Source organism: Jaculus jaculus, chromosome 3 (genome assembly GCF_020740685.1).
Source record: "Jaculus jaculus isolate mJacJac1 chromosome 3, mJacJac1.mat.Y.cur, whole genome shotgun sequence".
NCBI lineage: Eukaryota > Metazoa > Chordata > Mammalia > Rodentia > Dipodidae > Jaculus > Jaculus jaculus.
Genome location: NC_059104.1, coordinates 169,195,216 through 169,216,643, shown reverse-complemented (window position 1 = coordinate 169,216,643; position 21,428 = coordinate 169,195,216). Strand labels below are relative to the sequence as shown.

The window sequence follows — 21,428 nt, the reverse complement described above, 5'->3', positions numbered from 1 at the left end:
TGCACACACTACACACACACAGATCACGCCACACATACTCCACACACACACACACACACGCACACGCATCACACCACATATACTCTACACACACACACACACACACACACACACACACACACACAATTTAGCAAAACTGTTATCAGTCAGTGTTGCAGTCAGGTTCTCATTGCTGGTAGAAATCACCTGACCAAGAGCAGCTTGTGGGAAAAAGAGGTTTATTTTGGCTTACAGGCTCAAGAGGGAAGCTCCACGATGGCAAGGAAAACAACAACATGAGCAGAGGGTGGACATCATACCCTTGCCAACGTAAGGTAGACCATAGCAACAGAAGAGTGTGCCAAACACTATAAGGGGAAGCTGACTATAACACCCATAAGCCCACCACCAATACACCGCCTCCAGGCAGTGTTGATTCCCAAATCTTCATCAGCTGGGAACCTAGCATTCAGAACACCTAAGTTTATGGAGGACACCTGAATCAAACCACCACAGGCCAATATGGTGGTGCACGCCTTTACTCTCAGCTCATGTGAGGAAGAGATAGGAGGATAGCTATGAGTTCCAGGTCAGCCTAAGACTATGTAGTGAATTCCAGGTCAGCCTGAGCTAGAGCAAGATACTACCTAAAAAAAAAAAAGATACTCAACTTTTCTTTTTGTTCTACCAGCCCAAGCAAGGAACTTCCACAACAGTATTTTTCATTTTGGCTATTTTTTTCCAGGTAGGGTTTCACTGTAACCCAGGCTGACCTGAAACTCACTCTGTAGTTCCAGGCTGGCTTGAACTCACAGTGGTCATCCTACCTCTGCCTCCCAAGTGCTGGGATTAAAGGCAAAACACTATTTTTGTCTTATTTTTTATTTTTATTTTTTGTTAATTTTTATTTATTTATTTGAGAATGACAGAGAGAGAAAGAGGCAGATAGAGAGAGAATGGGTGCGCCAAGGCTTCCAGCCACTGCAAGCGAACTCCAGATGCGTGTGCCCCCTTGTGCATCTGGCTAACGTTGGTCCTGGGGAATCGAGCCTTGAACCGGGGTCCTTAGGCTTCACAGGCAAGCGCTTAACCGCTAAGCCATCTCTCCAGCCCTTGTTTGTTTTTTTGTTTTTTTTTTTTAGGTAGGGTCTCTCTCTAGCCCAGGCTGAACTAGAATTCACTATGTATTCTCAGGGGTGGCTGCCAACTCACAGAGATCCTCCTACATCTGCCTCCCAAATACTGGGATTAAAGGCGTTTGCCAACATGCCAGACCAAAACAGTATTTTTGTTGTTTTTTTTTCAAGATAGGGTCTCACTTTAACTCAGGCTAACCTGGAATTCACTATATAGTCTCAGGGTGGCCTCAAACTCATGCTGATCCTCCTCCCTCTACCTCTTGAGTGCTAGGATTAAAGGCATGCACCACCACACCTGGCCAAAATAGTTATTTTTTAAAATATTTTATTTATTTATGAGAGAGAAAGAGACAGAGAAAAAGGGAGAATGGGCATGCCAGGGCCTCTGGCCACCATATATGAACTCCAGACACATGTGCCCCTTTGTGCATCTGGCTAATGTGGGTCCTGGGGAATCAAACCTGGGTCCTTATGCTTTGCAGGCAAATGCTATAACCACTAAGCCATTTCCCCAGCCCCCCAAAACAGTTATTTTTAATCAAGGTTTGTTTTAACCACAAACTCCCTCAATAATAAATACTGGAGTCATATTAATTAAAAAATATAAGCTTGTAATAAATTAAGACAGTGAAAAAAAAAAAGACAGTGACACCAAGTTGTAATAAAACATTCTTTCTGGTCATTAAAAAAAAAAAAAAAAACACTTTTTTTGAGAGAAGCCAGTTTTTTTTTTTTATCATTTACCTTTAAAAATAAAGGACATTTTAAGCCGGGCGTGGTGGCGCACGCCTTTAATCCCAGCACACGGGAGGCAGAGGTAGGAGGATCACTGAGAGTTCGAGGCCACCCTGAGACTACATAGTGAATTCCAGGTCAGCCTGAGCCAGAGTGAGACCCTACCTCGAAAAACAAAAACAAAAAAAAATAAAATAAAATAAAGGACATTTTATTATTTCAGCCACATAAAATGAATTGTAGTGCATTATATTAATTGAGAAAAGCTAAGCAACAAAGATACATATAATGTCAACACACTTATCTATGTGTGGATCTTTTTTTTTTAATTTAATTTATTAGTTTTCTTTTCAGTAAATACAGGCAGTTTGGTACCATTGTTTAGGCTCATCTGTGATCTACCCCCTCCCATTGGACCCTCCTTGTTGATGAAAATGGGTCTTGCATTGGGGAGTTAGCCCCCAGTTATTGGTATGATAAATGTCTCTGCAAATCATGACCTATCATGTGAGGAGAGAGGCCAGTTTTAAGGTAGGGTCTCACTCTAACTCAGGCTAACCTGGAATTCACTAGGTAATCTCAGGCTGGCCTTGAACTCACATCAATCCTCCTACCTCTGCCTCCCAAGTATTGAGATTAAAGGTGTGCGCCACCACACCTGGCTCAAAACAACATTCTGGGTTCCACTGAATGCTTTTTCTTTTTTTTTAATTTATTTGCAAGGAGAAAGAGAGAGAGAGAGAAGACAGATATAAGGGCACACTAGGGCCTCTTGCCACTGCAAATGAACTCCAGACTCATGTGCACCTTTGCGCATCTGGCTTTATATGCATATTGAGAAATCAAACCTTTGTAAGCAAGCACCTTTAACCACTGAGCCATCTCCCCAACCCTGAATGCATGTTTTGGATAAAGGTGCAAAATTTAATTTTATTTTACCAAAATCTTAATCCTTAACCATGCATCTTCTTAGTATTATGTGTAATAAAATAAGCTATACACATAAACTATTTCTGCTATACATCAAAATACAAAGACTGACTCAAGGAAAAGCGCCCAGCAATTGGGTTGCAAGCTGAACTAGCTGCTTTTTTTTTTCCATAAAACACCATTTTTGTTTGAAAAAAGCAACTGGTAGAACAAACTGTAATTATTCTGATTTGGATGTTTGGCAGACATTTTTTCAAAAATGAACAATGTGAGACTGTCACTTCAAGGAAAACAACTGTCAGTATTTCTTGCCAATGATAAAAAAAATTAAGCTTTTAAGAGAAAAAAAGAAAAGACTTGTCTGAAAGAATTAGTGGCAATATTAACAAATGAGTTTTTTTTTACATTATACAATAGAAAATGCCTACATTTAGAACATCCGCATAACCCAGTGCCACAGAATGTACTGTGTCCCCCCACCCTAATCCATGTTGAAGCTCCATCCCCCAATGGGATGGGGTTTGGAAATGGAGTCTTTGGAAGACAGGTTTAGGTTAACTACAATTAGGTTTAAATGAAGTTATGAAGGGAGAACTGTCGATGAAATTACCAACCGTATTAAGAGACACTAGGGAGATAGTTCAGTGGGTAAAGTGCTCACAAAAATGCCAGGTATCAGTGACCTCGGGAGGACTCAGAAGACATCATGGTGCTGGAAAGAAGTGACCGGAGTGCTCAGTACTGCAATATCTCTATCACACCTTCCAAGGCTCAGGGTCTAATGCGGAAGAGGCAATGGAAAGAATGTAAGAGCCAAAGGAAGGATAGGACTCCTTACAACGTGCTCCTCCAGACACAAAATGGCCTGGATATCCATGTCCTCACAGTGCCTGACACTACCTACACAAGGCAATCATAAGAGGAGGAAAAGATGATGACATCAAAATAAAAGAGAGACTGATTGAGATGGGGAGAATGGAGTATCATAGGGGAAAGTTGGGGGGGGAGGGTACTACCATGGGATATTTTTTATAATCATGAAAGTTGTTAATAAAAAAACAATTTTAATTAAAAAAAATGCCAGGTATGAGCATGACCCTGTAATCTCAGCACCAGGGAGGTGAAGGCGGCGGAATCCCCAGAGCTTGCTGGCTCGTCTAGCCAAACTCAAACTGGAGAGCTTGTGAGACAGTCTCAAAAAGAAGAGGGTGGTACACCTGAGGATGACACCCAAGACTGTCCTCTGGCCACCATATACATGCACACACACATACATACACACACAGTGTGCCCACATGTACACACATAAATATACACTGTCCACATGCAAATATATATAGAATGAAGCCCAGTTAGATCCACAATATATAAAATTTGAAAAAGAAGAGGTCTGGGCTGGAGAGATGGCTGAGCGGTAAAGGTGTTTGCCTGCAAAGCCAAAGGACCTACGTTGGCCAGATGCGCAAGGAGGCCCACGCGTCTGGAGTTCATTTGCAATGGCTGAAGACCCTGGCACACCCATTCTGTCTTTTTCTCTCTCTTGCATGCATGAAACCTCTTTCTCTGTCAAATAAATAAATAAAATGAAGAGGCCAGGCATGGTGATGCACACCTTTAATCCCAGCACTCCAGAGGCAGAGGTAGGAGGATCACCGTGAATTCAAGTCCACCCTGAGACTACATAGTGAATTCCAGGTCAGCCTGGGCTACAGCGAGACTCTACCTTAAAAAACAAAAATAAAAAATGGGAAAAAAGAAGAGGAGGAGCACACAACACCAGAGAGCTGGGAAGAGAGGTGCACGCCTGTGATCTCAGCGCATAGGGAAAGGTGAAGGCAGGAGGATCACATATCCAAGGTCCTCCTCAGCTACACAGTGAGTTCAAGGCCAGCATGCAATACATGAGACCCTGTCACAAAAAGCTGGGTGAGGGGGTGCCTGAAGAAACGACTTAGCAGTTAAGGCACTTGTCTGCGAAGCCTAAGGGCTCATGTTCAACTCTCCAGGTCCCATGTAAGCCAGACACACAAGGTGAAGCAAGCATGCAAGGTCGCATGCGCACAAGGTGGTGCATGCATCTGGAGTTCATCTGCAATTGCAATTGCAGCGGCTCATAAAAAAAAAAAAAAATTACAGAAAAAGAAAGCCAAGGGGGAACTGGAGACCTGGTTAGGTGGCTAAGGCGTTTGCCTGCAAAGTGTAAGAACCCAGGTTCAATGTCCCAGTACCCACATTAGACAGATGCAGAAGGTGATGCATGCGTCTGGAGTTCATTTGCAATGGCTGAAGGCCTGGCATACCCATTCTCTGTCTGTCTCTCTGTCTCTCTCACTCGCTTGCTTAAATAAATAAATATTCTTAAAAAAAAAAAAAAGCCAAGGGGGAAAGAAATGGAGACACTACAGAAAAAAAAAAGTGCTCTCCCAAAAGCAAGCATAGTCATCGTTGGCACCATCACCACATATAGGGCCCAGCCGGAATGTAGACATCTAATAAGCAGGAAGAGTGCCCTCATAACAAAGTGCCAAGCTAGAACCTTGGTCTAGGTTCCTTAACCTTCAGAAGCATTCGATAATAAATTTCTGTTGCTTAATCATGATTACTTTGTTATGGTACCCTAAGTAGACTAAAACAGTGACCCAGTATTTTCCAAATAAACAATGCATAATACTAACAAAATCATGCATGGGTTAAGGATCTATTCAAAGTTCAAAATAGCCAGGCATAGTGGTACACACCTTTAATCCCAGCACTCAGGAGGCAGAGGCAGGAAAACTGTTGTAAGTTCAAGGCCACCCTAAAACCACAAAGTGAATTCCAGGGTCTTGCTAGAGCAAGACTCTACCTTGAAAAACCAAAAAAAAAAAAAAAAGATATTGATATAAATTTCAAGTTCCAAAAGTAATGAGACTTGGACTGGAGAGATGGCTTAGTGATTAAGGAACTTGCCTGCAAAGTCTAAGGATCCAGGATCAATTCTCCAGATCCCACATAACCAGATGCACATAGTGACGCATTCTTCTGGAGTTCATTTGCAGTGGCTAGAGGCCCTGGTATGCCTATTCGTCCTCCCTCCCTCTATCTCTAATAAATAATTTTTTTAAAAAAAGTAAGTAATGGGACTTAAAAAACTACAACTGGGGAATGCCCAAAGTGATGCATGCATCTGGACTTTGCATCAGCAAGAGGCCCTGCCACACCCATTCTCTTTCTCTCTCAAATAAATACTTTTTTGTTGCTTTTTGTTTGCTTGTTTTTCAAGGTAGGCTCTCACTCTAGTGCAGGCTGACCTAAAGCTCACTATATAGTCTTAGGATGGCCTTAAACTCATGGTGATCCTCCTACCTCTGCCTCCCAAGTGCTGGGATTAAAGGTGTGTGCCACCATGCCCGGCACTTCATGGTTGAAGAGAAGGCTCAGCGGTTAAGGTGCTTCCCTGAGAAATCTAAGGACCCAGGTTCAATTCTCCAGTACCCATGTAAAAGCCAGATGCACAGGGTGGTGCATACATCTGAAGTTCATGTGCAGTAGCTAAAGGCCCCGGGGCGTGTCCACTCTCTATGTGCCTTTTTTTCCCTCTCCCCTCTCAAATGAATAAGTAAAATCTCTTTTAAAAAAAAAAAAAAAAGCTTCATAGATTCACACCTTATACAAGTGAATAGATGGTAATTTCTTTAAGTTAGGACAAAAACACAGAAAGAGATCATTTTAACGTCTTGTAAACAAGAGGTAGTACAGAGATGGAGGTCAGAGTAGACAGCAGGAATGAATTCTGTGTTAGAGATATTGAATTTGAGGATATTGAAATGATTGTATTGTAAAATGAGTCAGTAGAACACACAAGTCTGGGGTTTGTAAAAGAACTCTGAGCTGCAGATACAGACTTTGAGTCATTAGTATATGGGCAAGACTACTCAAGCAAGAATCAAAGAAAGCTGGCGTAGTGGCGCACGCGTTCAATCCCAGCACTCGGGAGGCAGTAGAATGGTCATGAGTTTGAGGCCATCTTGAGACTACTTAATGAATTCCAGGTCAGCCTAGGCTAGAGTGAGACTCTAACTCAAACACACAGATTTTTTTCTTAAATGTCAGTTACTTCAGTTTGGAAAATCTCTTCCTATTCAACGTGATGTCCACACACCTGTAATTACAAAACTCCAAAGGCTGAGAAATGCTGCAAGTTTGAGGCCAGCCTGCTCTATACAGCAAGTTCCTGGCCAGCCAGAGATATTTATATAGCAAAGCCTTACCAAAAAATTTTAAAATTCTCAAACTAAGCCAGGTGGTGCACACCTTTAATTCCAGCACTCAGGAGGCAGAGGTAGGAGGATCGCCATGACTTTGAGGACACCCTGAGACTACATAGTGAATTCCAGATCATCCTAAGCTAGAATAAGACCCTACCTCAAAGAAAAAAAAAAAAATTCTCAAGCTGGACATGGTAGGACATACCTTTAATGCTAGCTGAGGTAGGATATCCATGAGTTTGAGGCCAGCATGGGTTACAGAGTGATGTTCTGGGTCAGTTTGGGCTATAATGAGACCAAAAATACACTTTTCAGGATGGAAAGATAGCTTAGCAGTTAAGGCACTTGCTTACAAAGCCAAAGGACCCAGGTTTGATTCCCCAGTACCCATGTAAGCTAGATGTACTAGGTGGAGCCTGCATTTGGTGTTCGAATGCAGCAGCTGATGCCCTGGCATGTCCATTCTCTATATGCTTCTCTCTCTCTCTCTCTCTCTCTCTCTCTCTCTGTCTCTCTCATATAAATAAAATAAATACTTTTAAAAATACAAAAAAAAAAAGTAAATTCTCTGTAGCCTGGCATAGTGGCGCACATCTTTAATCCCAGCACCAGGAGGTGGAGGCAGGAGGATCACCGTGAATTTGAGGCTGCCCTGAGACTACATAGTTAATTCCAGGTCAGCTTGGACCAGAGTGAGACCCTACCTCGAAAAACCAAAAGAAAATTCTCTCTCCTCTAAACAGCAAACCAGGAAGAACAAAAGCAATGAACTATGATCCCCAGAAAAACTTGGGCTACAAATGTAGCTGGTAGAGTGCTTGCCTTGCATGTATGAGGCACTGGGTTTGAACCTCACCATTGCCAAGAAATACATAGAGACTTAAGCTGGGTATACAAATGCCTGATGCCTGAAATCCCAGCACTTGAAAGGCAAAGACAGAAGGCTCAGGAGTTCAATGTCATCCTTGCCTATATAGCAAATTTGAGGCTAGCCTGAGCTATGTAAGACTCAGCCTTAAAAAAAAATCCCCCCCCAGGTAGGGTCTCGCTCTAGCTCAGGCTAACCTAGAAGTCACTATGTGGTCTCAGGGTGGCCTTGAACTCACAGCAATCCTACTACCTGTGCCTCCCAAGTGCTGGGATTAAGGCGTGTGCCACCAAGCCCAGCCAAAAAATTTAAAAAAAAAAAAGGGCTCAAAAGCTGGGCATTCACATAGTGAATTCCAGGTCAGCTTAGGCTACAGCAGAACCCTCCTTCGAAAAAAATTGGACTGGAGGGATGGCTTACCAGTTAAGGTTTGTCTGTGAAGCCTAAGGACCCATGTTCAATCTCTCTCCTGATCCCACATAAGCCAGACACACAAAGGTGATACAAGTGCAAGGTTGCACATGCCCACTGAGTGGTGCAAGCATCTGGAATTTGACTGCAGTGGTTGAGTCCCTGGCCTACCAATCTCTTTCTCTCTCTCACTGTCTTCTTAAAAAAAAAAAAAATTAATTAGTGAAGCTCATCTAGTTTCCAGTGCAATTCAGAAGGGAGAGAGAGGGGCTTTCCATATGGGAATCACAGCATTTGGCAAAAATAGGAGCATGACAGAACATTATGACTGGGGACGGGCTTACCTGGTTTTACAGTAGAGACACATTTTAGAACCACCTTCAAGAAAGCCAGGTATGGTGGTACACACCTTTAATCCAGCAATCAGGAGGCAGAGGGAGAAGGATCACTGTGAGTTAAAAGCTAGCCTAAGGTTACAGCCTGAGTTCCAGGTCAGCCTAGACTAGAATGAGAACCTACCTTGAAAATCAAAATGAAAGGAGAGAGAGGTAGGAAGGGAAAGAGGAATGGAAGAAAGGAGGGAAGGAAGGAATGAAGGGAGGAATAAAGGAAGGAAGAAGGAAGGCAGCCAGCCAGCCAGCCAGCCATGGCAGTGCACCTAGGAGGCAGAGATAAGAGTTCAGTGAGTTCACGGCCAGCCCGAGACTACATAGTGAATTCTAGATCAGCCTGAGCTAGAACAAGACCCTACCTCAAAAAAACAAAAGAGTGCCAGGCATAGAGGTGCACGCCTTTAGTCTCAGCATTTGGGAGGCAGAGGTAGGACTGCCATGAGTTCAAGGCCACCCTGAGATTCCATATTGAATTCCAGGTCAGCCTGGGCTAGGGTGAGACCTTACCTCAGCAAAACAACAACAACAAAAAAAGAGGGCTGGAGAGACAGGTTAGCAGTTAAGGCGTTTGCCTGCGAAGCCTAAAGACCCAGATTCGACTCTCCAGATCCCACATAGCCAGATGCACAAAGGTAAGGCCAGCACAAGGTCGCACATGCCCACTAGGTGGCGCAAGCATCTGGAGTTCAATTGCCATGGCTAAGGCCCTGGTGCACCAAGTCTCTATTTCTCTTTGTGTATAGACGTCTCTCTCTGCTCTCTAAAAAATAAAAATTAAAAATAAAAATAAACCAAAGGAGCAAGAGAGAGCAAGAGGAAGCGAAAGAAAGACTTTCCAGAAACTAAAGTCTTATAAAACATGAGGCATAGCCAGATGTGGTGGTACACGCCTTTAATCCCAGCACTCGAGAAACAGAGGTAGGAGGACTGCTGTGAGTTCACGGCCACCCTGAGACTACATAGTGAATTCCAGGTCAGCATGCGCTAGAGTGAGACCTTACCTCGAAAAAAAAAGACCATGGGCTGGAGAGATGGCTTAGCAGTTAAGTGCTTCCCTGTAAAGCCTAAGGACCCCAGTTCGAGGCTTGATTCCCCAGGACACACATAAGCCAGATGCACAAGGCAGTTCGTTTGCAGTGGACAGAGGCCCTGGCATGCTCGCTCACTCGCTCTCACTCTCTCTCTCCCTCTCTCTCTGCCTCTTTCTCTCTGTGTCTGTCTGTCGCTCTCAAATAAATAAATAAAAATAAACAAAATAATTTTTTTTTAAAAGGCCAGAGGCTAGAGATGGCTTAGCAGTTAAGGCGCTTCCCTGTGAAGGAAGCATAAGGATCCGGGCTCAACTCCCCAGTATCCACATAAACCAGATATACAAGGTAACAGCTGGAGGCCCTGTTGCACCCACTTATTATCTCCTCTCTCTCCCTATATTTCTCTGCTTATAAATATTTTTTTAAAAAAAGAGGAAAACTTAAAGAAAACAATGTCTGATCCTAAAATGAGCAATTCCTAACCTCTCATTCCCCAGCACATCCAAGTAACCTTCAGTTCTTACCTCAAACATTAATTCTTCTAAGCATCTCATCTGCTCCTCAGGCAGATGAGGCCATGCCAAGTCCTATCATCCCAGGCCCACTGTGTGTACCTGCACTTCAGCACTTCTCCTATAATGATACATTTATATATGACTATTGGCCTCCCAGGTAGTCTGTAAACTCCCTAAGAGCAGGGAACTTTGTGTATCCTTGACCTCCAACACTCCTTTACTGCCCAACATCTAATAATCACTAAACAGCTATTTGCTGAAGGGATGTATTACACTACCATGTACAAGAATACTATAGTTCCTTGGCCTTGCAATGTGTTACAGTTATGGACTTACATTCGTTACTTTGTTTCACTTATAATATTAAGTAACTTTGTTCTAAGTGTAAAAGAATTTGGAGCCAGGCGTGGTGGTGCATGCCTTTAATCCCAGTGGAGGCAGAGACATAGAGGTAGAAGGATCGCCATGAGGTCAAGGCCACCCTGAGACTACATAGTGAATTCCAGGTCAACCTGAGCTAAAGTGAGACCCTACCTTGAAAAACAAACCAAAAAAAGAAAAAAAAAGAAAAACCGAAAGAAAGAAAAGAAAAAGAATTGGGAAGTGAGTGAGTGAGGAAGATATAGCCCAGGAAAATACTAAGTAACAAAATAGGAGACTAAAAGAAAAGTTAGTTCTAAGCAATTCACAAGAAAAAATTAAAACATCAGCAATAACAATAATAGCCACTACGTTAAGTGCCAACTATGTATGTCTGTGCTCCTGACACTGTCCTTCCATCTCATTTAACAACTCAACAATGGAGTACTACTTCCTGTTTAAAGGTGTACAAAGTCCTTCTCATTTCATTACTGTCTCTGTAAAAAGTTGCAGGTAAAAAACTAAAAAGCAGAGCTGGAGAGATAGCTCAGTGGTTAAAGGCACTTGCCTGCAAAGCCTAACAACCTGGGTTTGATTCCCCAGTACCCACATAAAGCTAAATCCACAGTGGCACATGCACCTGGTGCTCATCTGCAGTAACAGGAAGCCCTGATGTACCCACTCTCATTCCCATTCATATCCCCCCTCTCTCTCTTTCTACAAATGAATAACTGAATGAAACCTAAGAAGCAAATAGTTATGTTTCCCCAGATAACGGCAAACAAACAGTGCATGCTGCATTTATCCACTTCAATACGGCTTCAAGAATTTCACCTTTAGGAGCCAGCATAGTTCAGGTGGATCCGGCCCCATAAATTACGAGCACTTTCTCCACATCAAAATATCTAACCATCTTTAAGTTTCAAGGAGAAACTGTGAAATAGCCTTCATGTATGCTATCATCTACTAGGAAAAGAATCCTTAAGAGAAGTGATAAAGTAAGTATGACAAGATTTTTAATTATGTGTTTCAGTTTAGTTAACAGGATGGGAGGGAAAACAAGCATATTCTGTTATTATCTTATTAGTGCCAAATTGCCATATAAGTAAACCAAAGCTCTGATAGATTATTAATATATATGGATTTCAAATCTTTTAGACAACATTTCTTGGCATTCAGTTTGCTCAGCTTCTGAAATGTATAACTGAGGATTTACTATGGGTGATATCCTGCATTTTAGGTAAGACATCCTCCTGCAGGCAAGGGCTACCTATCTGGAAAAAAGAAGATACATAAAAATTTTGACCAGGGACTTGGGAAAATGGCTAAGTGGCTATAGTGCTTGCCACACAAACATAAGGACCTGAGTTTGGATCCCCAGTACCCAACTAAAACTGCCAGGCATGGTGGTACACTCCTGTAATTCCAGCACAGGGGAGGAAGAAATAAGGAATCCCCAGAGTTCACTGAGAATCTCATCTAGCCAATCAGTGAATCTAGGTTCAGCAAGTGACTCTATCTCAAACAGGGACTAAGGAAGACACTCAGCATCAACCTGCCTATACATGCACACAGAGACACATCACATACATGCACATACCAATAAATACATAAGTGTATGACAATTAAATTCACAAACTATAGCAATGAGAAAGCCATTGACAAAGTACAACCAGGAAATGTTCATTTCAATATATGAGGACTTTGCATTTTTAGTAAAACGATGATTATTTAAAGCAGTTTAAATGGTAACTGGTATCAAGGAAACAGAAAATGAGCTTGGATATGACAATTTTTATCTCACTTTTTAGAGCTCACAGTATAAGTACAGAAGGATGAGAAAGGCAACTATAGGAGTCTCATTCATATAGCTAGTCATCCTAATATCATATATTAAGGTAATAATTTCTGGCATGTCACTAAAAAGAAAAATAATTTCCAAAAAAAAATTTTTTCAAGGTAGGGTCTTACTCTAGCTCAGGTTAATCTGCAACTCATTCTGTAGTCCCAAACTGGCCTTGAACTCACAGTGATCCTCCTACCTCAGCCTCCTGAGGGCTGTGATCGAAGGTGTACACCACCATGCCCAGCTCAAACAATCGTTTTCACCAGAAGTTACGTGAGCTGGAACTAGTGGCACATGCCTCTAATCCCAGCCCTTGGGGGATGTAAAACAAGAGGACAGCTACTTTGAGATCAGCCTGAGCTATACAGCAAAGCCTAAACTATATAGAGAGACCATGTCTCAAAAAAGAAAAAGAAAAAAAAAATTGTGTGTGTGTATATGAAGCCTGCCAAAACATGACATGAAACTTCAAGCTAGTAAAGAATTAGAACCTAACAAACACAAAATTTCTGCCAATGAGAAAAACACTCCAAAACAGTGCTCATAACTTGAGGAAGGAGGAGGAAGACTCAGACAGGACTTCCCAAGAGGACTTAATACAAAAGCCTGGCTGGCGATATAGTTCAGTGGTAGAGTGCTTGCTTGGCATATTCAAGGTCCTAGGTATAGAGTAAGGGTAGAGAGCTGGACAGAAGAAGGCTTAGCAGTTAAGGCACTTGCCTGCAAAACCAAAGGACCCTGATTCGTTTCCCCAGGACCCATCTAAAGCCAGATGCACAAGGTGGTGCATGCATCTGGAGTTCATTTGCAGTGGCTGGAGGTCCTAGTGCACCCATGCACCCATTCTCTCTCTCTCTGCCTTTCTCTCAAATAAATAAATAAAATGGAGTGAGGGTGGAGAGGATACTAGAGCTGGGCATGGTGGCAAACACCTTTAATCCTCAAACTCAAGCTCAGAAAGCTATGGCAGGAGGCTCATGAGTTCAAGGGCATCCTGGTCTACATAGCAAGACACTGTCTCAAAACAACAAAAGTGCCAGGCATAGTGGCACACACCTTTAATCCCAGTACTTGGGAGGCAGAAGTAAGAGGATTGCTATGAATTCAAGGCCACCCTGAGACTACATAGTGAAGTTTAGGTCAGCCTGGGCTAGAGTGAAACCCTACCTTGAAAAACCAAAAAGGAAAAAGAAAAAAATAATAATAATAAAAGAGGCAGGTCTCACTATAGCACAGGATGATCTGGACCTCACTCTGTAGCCCAGGCTGGCCTCAAACTCACAGCAACCCTATCTCAGCCTCCCCTTGAGTGTTGGAACTAAAAGCATGTGCCACCACACCAGCTTGTATTTTATAGATTATGAAGCTAACAGCTAACATCTGTTTAGTACTTTTCTTGGCAGTTAAAGAACTGTTTAAATTCCTAAACTACAAACACACAAACTGTAGATTAATTGTGGTATCATAACAATATAAAATAATAACTCATTAATAAATAACAGAATGCCATAATAGCAAGCAGTGGTAGGGTACACCAGGCTATTCATTATTCTAGCCTCTTTTTAATAATAATGACAACTAATATTGTTTCAATGTGCACTATGTAACACACTGTTAAATGCTTTCTTGATATATCAATCTTGATGATCAATCCTATGAGTTCTGTTATCCCCACTTTTGAGTTGAGTCCTCTGTCCAAGGTCATAAAGCTAGCAGAAGTGGACAAACTTCAGAATCCACTCAGCCAGCCACTGCATTCATTTTTGCCTCATTTCTAAATTTAAGTTGGTTCTCTCTCTCTCATGACATTGAAAGCTCCCTGGAAACTGCTTTTTGTTCATTTTCATCTCCTATGACACTTTGCAGGCATTAAATAAACAACAGACAAGTAGTGTACAGACATTTCATAGATGTGCAGTATATTTAGGATATGAACCAACTTTTCCCCCTGACAGCCTTTGTGAATATAAATGTGTGGTGGTTTGACTCAAGGGACCCCCTAAACTTAGATGTTCTGAATGCCATGTCCCCAGCTGATGGCAATTTGGGAATTTAACCCTCCTGAAGGTAGTGTATTGCTGGGGGTGGGCTTATGGGTGTTATAACCAGCTTCCTCTTGCCAGTGTTTGGCATGCTCTCCTGTTGCTATTGTCCATCTGATGTTGGCCAGGGGGTGATGTTCACCCTCTGCTCATGCCATCGTTGTCCCTGCCATTGTAGAGCTTCCCCTCAAGTCTGTAAGCCAAACTAAACCCTTTTTTCCACAAGCTGTTCTTGGTCAGGTGTTTTACGACAGCAATGTGAACCTGACTACAACAAAATGTTTTCAGTTTTGTTTTGCCATTTTAACAATAGTTAAGTGTACAATTTAGGGCATTCAATACATTCACAATGTGGTGCAGCAATTATCACTACATATAAAAGTTTTAATGATGACTGAAATTACTCATCTTACAAGTGATGGTGCTAAGATTTGATGACAGCCCCTTGATTCATAAATTTATGGGCTCTTCATTCTACCCAGCCTTCTATCTATAACAACTTTCAGCTGAACTTTTGTTTTTTGCTTCCTTTTTTTGGGTTTTTTTTTTATATTTTTTGTTCATTTTTTATTTATTTATTTGAGAGTGACAGACAGAGAGAAAGACAGATAGAGGGAGAGAGAGAGAATGGGCGAGCCAGGGCTTCCAGCCACTGCAAACGAACTCCAGACGCGTGTGCCCCCTTGTGCATCTAGCTAACGTGGGACCTGGGGAATCGAGCCTCAAACCGGGGTCCTTAGGCTTCACAGGCAAGCGCTTAACCGCTAAGCCATCTCTCCAGCCCTTTTTTTGGTTTTTTGAGGGAGGGTCTCACTCTAGCCCAGGCTGACCTGAAATTCACTATGACGTCTCAGGGTGGCCTCGAACTCATGGCAATCCTCCTACCTCTGCCTCCCGAGTGCTGGGATTAAAGGCATGCGCCACCATGCCCGGCTCTTACTTTTTTTTTAATGAAAGAGAGAGAGAGAGAGAATTGGTGCACCAGGGCCTCAGCCACTGCAATCCAACTCCAAACACACATACACCACCTTGTGCACTTGCATCACTTTCTGTATCTGGTTTATGTGGGACCTGGAGAGTCAAATATGGGTCCTTAGGCTTCACAGCCAAGTGCCTTAACTGCTAAGCCATCTCTTCAGCCCCTGATGTCTTTTTATCAGTGTCTGAAAGATCAAATGAACTAAAGATACTAAAATACTTTACATACATTACTGCTAAACAAATGACCATGGCTATAGGGGGGAAAACCCACTGACAGCTGGGCATGGTGGCACACACCTTTAATCCCAGCACTCAGGAGGCAGAGGTAGGAAGATCACTGTGAGTTTGAGGCCAGCCTAAGACTACATAGTGAATTCCAGATCAGCCTAGGCTACAGCAAGACCCTGCCTTGAGGGGGGAAAAAAAAAAAAGCTGGTCTTGGTGGCACATACCTTTAATTCCAGCACTTGAGGCTGAGATCGAGGATCTCTGTGAGTTTAAGGCCAGCCTGAAACTACATACTGAATTCCAGGTCAGCCTGGGCTAGAACCAGATCCTATCTCAAAAAAAAAAAAAAAAAAAAAAAACAAGGAGGGAGGATAGAAAGATGGCTTAGCAGTTAAAGCATTTGCTGGCAAAGCCAAAGGACCCAGGTACAATTCCCCAGTACCCACATAAAGCCAAATGCACAAGGTGGCACATGCATCTCGAGTTCACTTGTAGTGGCTAGAGGCCCTGGCACACCCATTCTATTTGCCTCTTTCTCTTTCTCTCCCTCTCTCTCCAATCCCTCCTCTACACCCCTTCTCTCTCAATCTCTCATAACTAAATTAAAAAAAAAAAAAAAAAAACTAGAGTTGGGCTGGAGAGATGGTTTAGCAGTTAAACATTTGCCTGTGAAACTTAAGGACCCTGGTTCGAGGCTCAATTCCCCAGTACCCATGTAAGCCAGATGCACAAGGTGGTGCATGCATCTAGAGTTTGTTTACAGTGGCTGGAGGCCTTGGTGTGCCCATTCTCTCTCTCTCTATCTATCTATCTCTTTCTTTCTCTGTCACTCTCAAATAAATAATTTTTTTTTAATCTAGAACTTTAATCAGGCATGATGGCACACGCCTTTAATCCCAGCACTCAGGAGGCAGAGGTAAGAGGATCACCATGAGTATCCAGCCAGCATAAGACTACATAGTGAATTCCATGTCAGCCTGGACCAGAGTGAGACACTACCTTGAAAAATAAGAAATAAACCTAGAGCTTTAATAAGAACACCTCTAGACCATGCCTACAGAGCCACAACAGCAATGTTGGGACCCCAGAGTGAAGTTATGAGGAAAAATGCTTATATTAGATTAGTTTTTCATCAAATTACAGTTAACTACTCAAACCTGATTGCTATTGTAATACAATAAGTTTCATCATAAGAAAACACTTCCAATTCCAAGCGTAAGTCTAACCTCCCATCATTTCATCCATTTTGGAACAAGTACATGTTTACATATATGTGTGTGTACATGTGCATGTATGTATACATTTTATATATACATATCCTAATTCTAAATGGGTATTTTTATGTGCTCAACTCTGAAAGCCAAGGAAAATTATTTATTTTCTTTCTCCTAATATTTACTTATTTATCTGACAGAGTGAGAAACAGAGAGAGAATGGGTGCACCAGGGCCCCTTGCCACTACAAACAAATTCCAGATGCATGTGCCATGTTGTGCATCTGGCTTTACATGGGTACTAAGGAATGGACCCAGAACTGGCAGGCTTTACAAGTAACCACCTGTAACTGCTGAGCCATCTTCCCAGCCCGAAAAATATGATTTTATTTTCTAGCTGAGCCCTGAAGCTTTAACAAAACGAATCATTTTGATTCCCAATGGTGCCTATTTTCTTTTTTGTTTGGTTTTTCTTTTTTCGTTTTTCGAGGTAGCGTCTCACTCTAACTCAGGCTGACCTGGAATTCACTACATATCTCAGGTTGGCCTCAAACTCATGGTGATCCTCCTACCTCTGCCTCCCAAATGCTAGGATTAAACCTGTCTCAATGGTGTCAATTTTATCATCTTCAAATCTCTCCCCATTTTCCCTCAGTCTTCATGCCAATCAACAGCCCCTTCAAGTTTAACATGTCACAGTTAATGCCATTAAGTCCAGAAAACTGTTTCCCTAAAGATGTTCCCTCCATTTACAATCCTCTTGACCCTCCATCATCAGCTTTCTATCATGAGAATGAGCTTATCTCTAAGCTTTAAATCAAATTTCTGATGAATAGACAGAGATACTGTTTCTGTAGTTAATGCAATTATACCTACGTCAACATCATCCCCTTAAAAAAATAAAATAAAAATGACAGTATATACCACATTTATCCATATCTGACTGAATTCTGATCACCTGAATTCCTCTAGAAGAAAATTCAATACATAGAAATAGTTCAATTATTTTAAATCTTATCAAGCAATGTCAAAAGAGAATCAAATGAAAAACTCCATCAGTACCAAACCATCTCACCAATGAATATTTATGACATTTCCATATTTCCTGTCTTCTCTGTTTACATAAAGCGGTGATGCCAAGACTCATCTCAGGATTATTAGCCTGCAATACAATGATGGGCCTAATTGCGTTGCAAACCAGGACACCAATAAATGGAGTCCTCAAGCAATCAATATTAAGTGGATGGGGTGGGGGCTAAGCTCTTTCTGCATACATGCACACTGCCTGCTTAGAAAATAAATTCAGTCTTCATATTTCTCAATATCATTCATTAGTTCTCCAGCTAGAATGCCCCCTTAATAACCTCAAGCTCATCAAAATCTATTTAAATCCTAATTCTATGACTGGTTTTAAATTAACGGGGGGGGGGGGAGGACAGAAGCAAAGAATGAATACAGGAAGATACCTATATCCCATTCCAGTTTCATTTTCTTCCCTCTTTCATTTGGGAGCTGGTTTTCCCCTCAACTTTCTCTTTATGACACATGAATAACAGAAGACATCCTTCTCTTTAATTCTACCTGAAATGGAGCCCCTCTCAATTTTACCCTTTGGGCTGCCTTTATTTCCAAATGGTATTAATATAAAACAAACAAAAAGGCCAAGCTGACAGCTTAAGATATTCTCCAGGAGAATCTTTAATGTACCTTCTCTGCAAAGACCTTTCTAACGACCTTCTTCTAATGGCCCTCCCCAAATACAGTCCCCACCATCAAAGCTGTCCTCAACCTCTAGTGTTCCTTGGAGGACATCCCTATCCTTCCTCTCCAGAATAATTCAACCCATGGCTTCGCCACACTGCTCACTGGCCCTGTACATCCTCCCTGTCCCATCCACCCACAAAATCCAGGTCTCCTGCGCCTTACATTTATTTCCCCTCTGCCACCTCACAACAGGCAACTAGCTCATCAGACATTACTTCTTCAAAACTCCCTCTGCCACCCTGGCAGAGGGGCATTTTCTTCACAATACCATCCCCCATCCTTGCCCACCACCTGCCACTATTCTTTCAGTGAATCCAGCCTCGCAGTCTTAAATATCTCCAACCTACACCCAGGGACCCACTTACTCCCTCCAGAGACGCTAAGCTCACCCTAAATCCTTTCGCACTGTGCCCCACCCCAATTTCAATCACGGTCCTCCCGTCCAGGGACCAACTTCCAATTTGCCCCCTGTTGTCATCAGCCCTCTCACTGCAAGTCTCATTCCTGCATGCTCCGATTTCAACCTCCATCAGACCAACCCCCAGGAAAATCCCAAATATTCATTCTCTCTCTCTGTCTCTGTCTCTCTGTCTGTCTCTTCCGCTCTCTCCCAAATCCAAGCAATTTCCCTAAGTCTCCACAAATTCCGCCATCCCCAGATGACAACCACCCACCTCAAGCCCAGGTCGCGCACAGAACCCATGCCAAACCCCTCACCCCTCAGTTCCTACCCATCTCTTCTCGATCAGCCTGCCCCCTCCCTCTCCAAAGTCCATCCCAAATTTCACCTTCCTGAATGTGCAACTCCCCAGGGTCCTAACCGCCCGTCTACATCCCACTCGGCATTGAAATCATTCCCCAAACCCCTTTTCCCACCACCACCACCCCCCAACACACACACGCACACACACTCGAGCTCGGACCCCCAAGCTGTCAACCGCTCCAAGCCAACCCCAAATCACCACCTCCATTCAGTCCCCTCCCCTCCCCCCAAATTAAAAAAAAGACATCCCACTCCGGTCTCATCTTTCCACCTCGCCCCAAGACCATCCCAAACGCCACCTCGGACACCCACCGCCTTCCCCACCCGGATCCCGTCTCCCGGGTCCGGTTATTGAACAAGTCCCCACCCCACGACCTGCACGAGTCCCACCCTCCCCCCAACCCCACCCCACCCCCAGCCCGCGCTTGGACCAGTCTCGCCCCCCCCCCACACACACACACACCCCGCCGGCGCGCCGTTCCACCGCCACTCGAGCCCCCTCCCCCCAGGCGGCGCGGGGAGCCTCGCTCTCCCCGGGACCACCAGGCCGGCTCCCCACACCAGCGGGCCCGGGAGGGAGGAACGGGGGGGGGGGCGGGGGCTGGCAGGGGAGCTGGGGAGGGGAGGCTCTCCTCACCGGCGAGCTGCTGCAGGCGAAAACCCTCGGCGGCGGCGGTGCCCTTGTCTCCTCCGGAGGCTGCTCCAAAGCGGCGACGCGCTCCCTCAGTCCTTCGTCCGTGTCCAGTAGCGTGGCGGATGGCGCGCGGGCACGGGAGCCTCCTCCTCCTCCTCCTCCTTCTCCTCCTCCTTCTTCTCCTCAGCTACTCGGCTCCGAATCCTCTGCAGTAGCCGCCGAGGAACCCAACGGGTGGGGGGAGGGGACGCTCCGCTGCAGGCGAGAGAGGAGGAGGAGGCGGGGGGAGGGAGCGAGAGAGGGGGCGGGGGAGGGAGGAGGAGCCTGCGCCGCGACGTCGCGACACGTCCCACCGCCTCTCGGCGTGCCGGGACTACAACTCCCGGCGTGCCCTGCGCCTCCGAGGGGGTGGGGCGCCCGCGCCTTCTCTGGTCGCACAATGGAGTGAAGCTGGATGTCCACGGGCGCGTTTCTTTTGTGTGTGTATGTGTGTGTTTGTGTATGTGTGTGGACACAAAAGACCGCACATGAAGAAATTCAGGTCTTTGCACAGCCTCGTCACCCACCCCCACCGCCAAGTGGCGAAGCTCGCAAGGTCTTCCCAACCTATACACACACCACCCCGCCCGAAACCACCCGAGGAACTACAACCCCCAGCGTGCCCCACGGCCTCTTCTCCTCCTCCTTCCTGACCCTTCTTCGACCGACCGGGTACTACAGTTCCCAGGGAGTGTGGTCCTTACGAAATGCTGGGACGTGCAGTTCTCGGTCTTGCCTCCATGTTAAGAAAAAGAAGTGAAAGAGAGCGAAAAGGGGAAGGACTCTCTGCAGCCCACCCAGCATGGACCACCTGTAATTGGTCGGTGGGCTACATACCACCTGTACTTCTGTTCTCCCCTTCGCCATCTCCGTTACCACTGTCTCTCCAGAGCTAATGCGTCAGCTGCCGCACTGAGTCCCCTGCACATTTGAGGATGAGTCTGCAACTTGAATGCAAACGTAAAAAGGGCACGTATTTACATTGACGACTCCATGACTTGTAAGAATTTAACTTGAAAAGATGATGGAACAATTTAAAAAGCAATGCCCAAGGTCGTTCTATGAGGTTGCTGAACACGGGGTGGGGATGTAGATATCCACCAATGGGAACTAATTAAGTAAAGTGTGACCCTTGCGTAGAATATCGTGCTAAGCAGACACTTAAAATAATGATAAAGATCTATTGACATGAAAGGCTATACACAATTTGCTCCCCAGGGAAATTTTTTTTTTTTATAAAACAGCATGTTTAAACAGGTTCAATTCACGTTAAGTTTGAGACGGGAGAGAGAAATAGGCATACCAGGACTT

General features: G+C 44.0%; 1 protein-coding gene across 3 annotated transcripts in view; it reads right to left on the bottom strand.

Moving 5' to 3' along the window:
- The window catches only part of Fam168a (family with sequence similarity 168 member A), a 178,674-nt gene extending 158,335 nt beyond the window's left edge, over nt 1-20,339 (bottom strand). For 2 of the 3 annotated variants that reach the window (XM_045145032.1, XM_045145033.1), the window contains exon 1: nt 20,082-20,338. The gene's annotated coding sequence lies outside the window, so the exon portion shown is untranslated. Of the gene's footprint in view, nt 1-20,081 lie in introns of all 3 variants that reach the window. The other variant, XM_045145031.1, reaches the window with a different exon arrangement.
- Nucleotides 20,340-21,428: the final 1,089 nt, after the last annotated feature.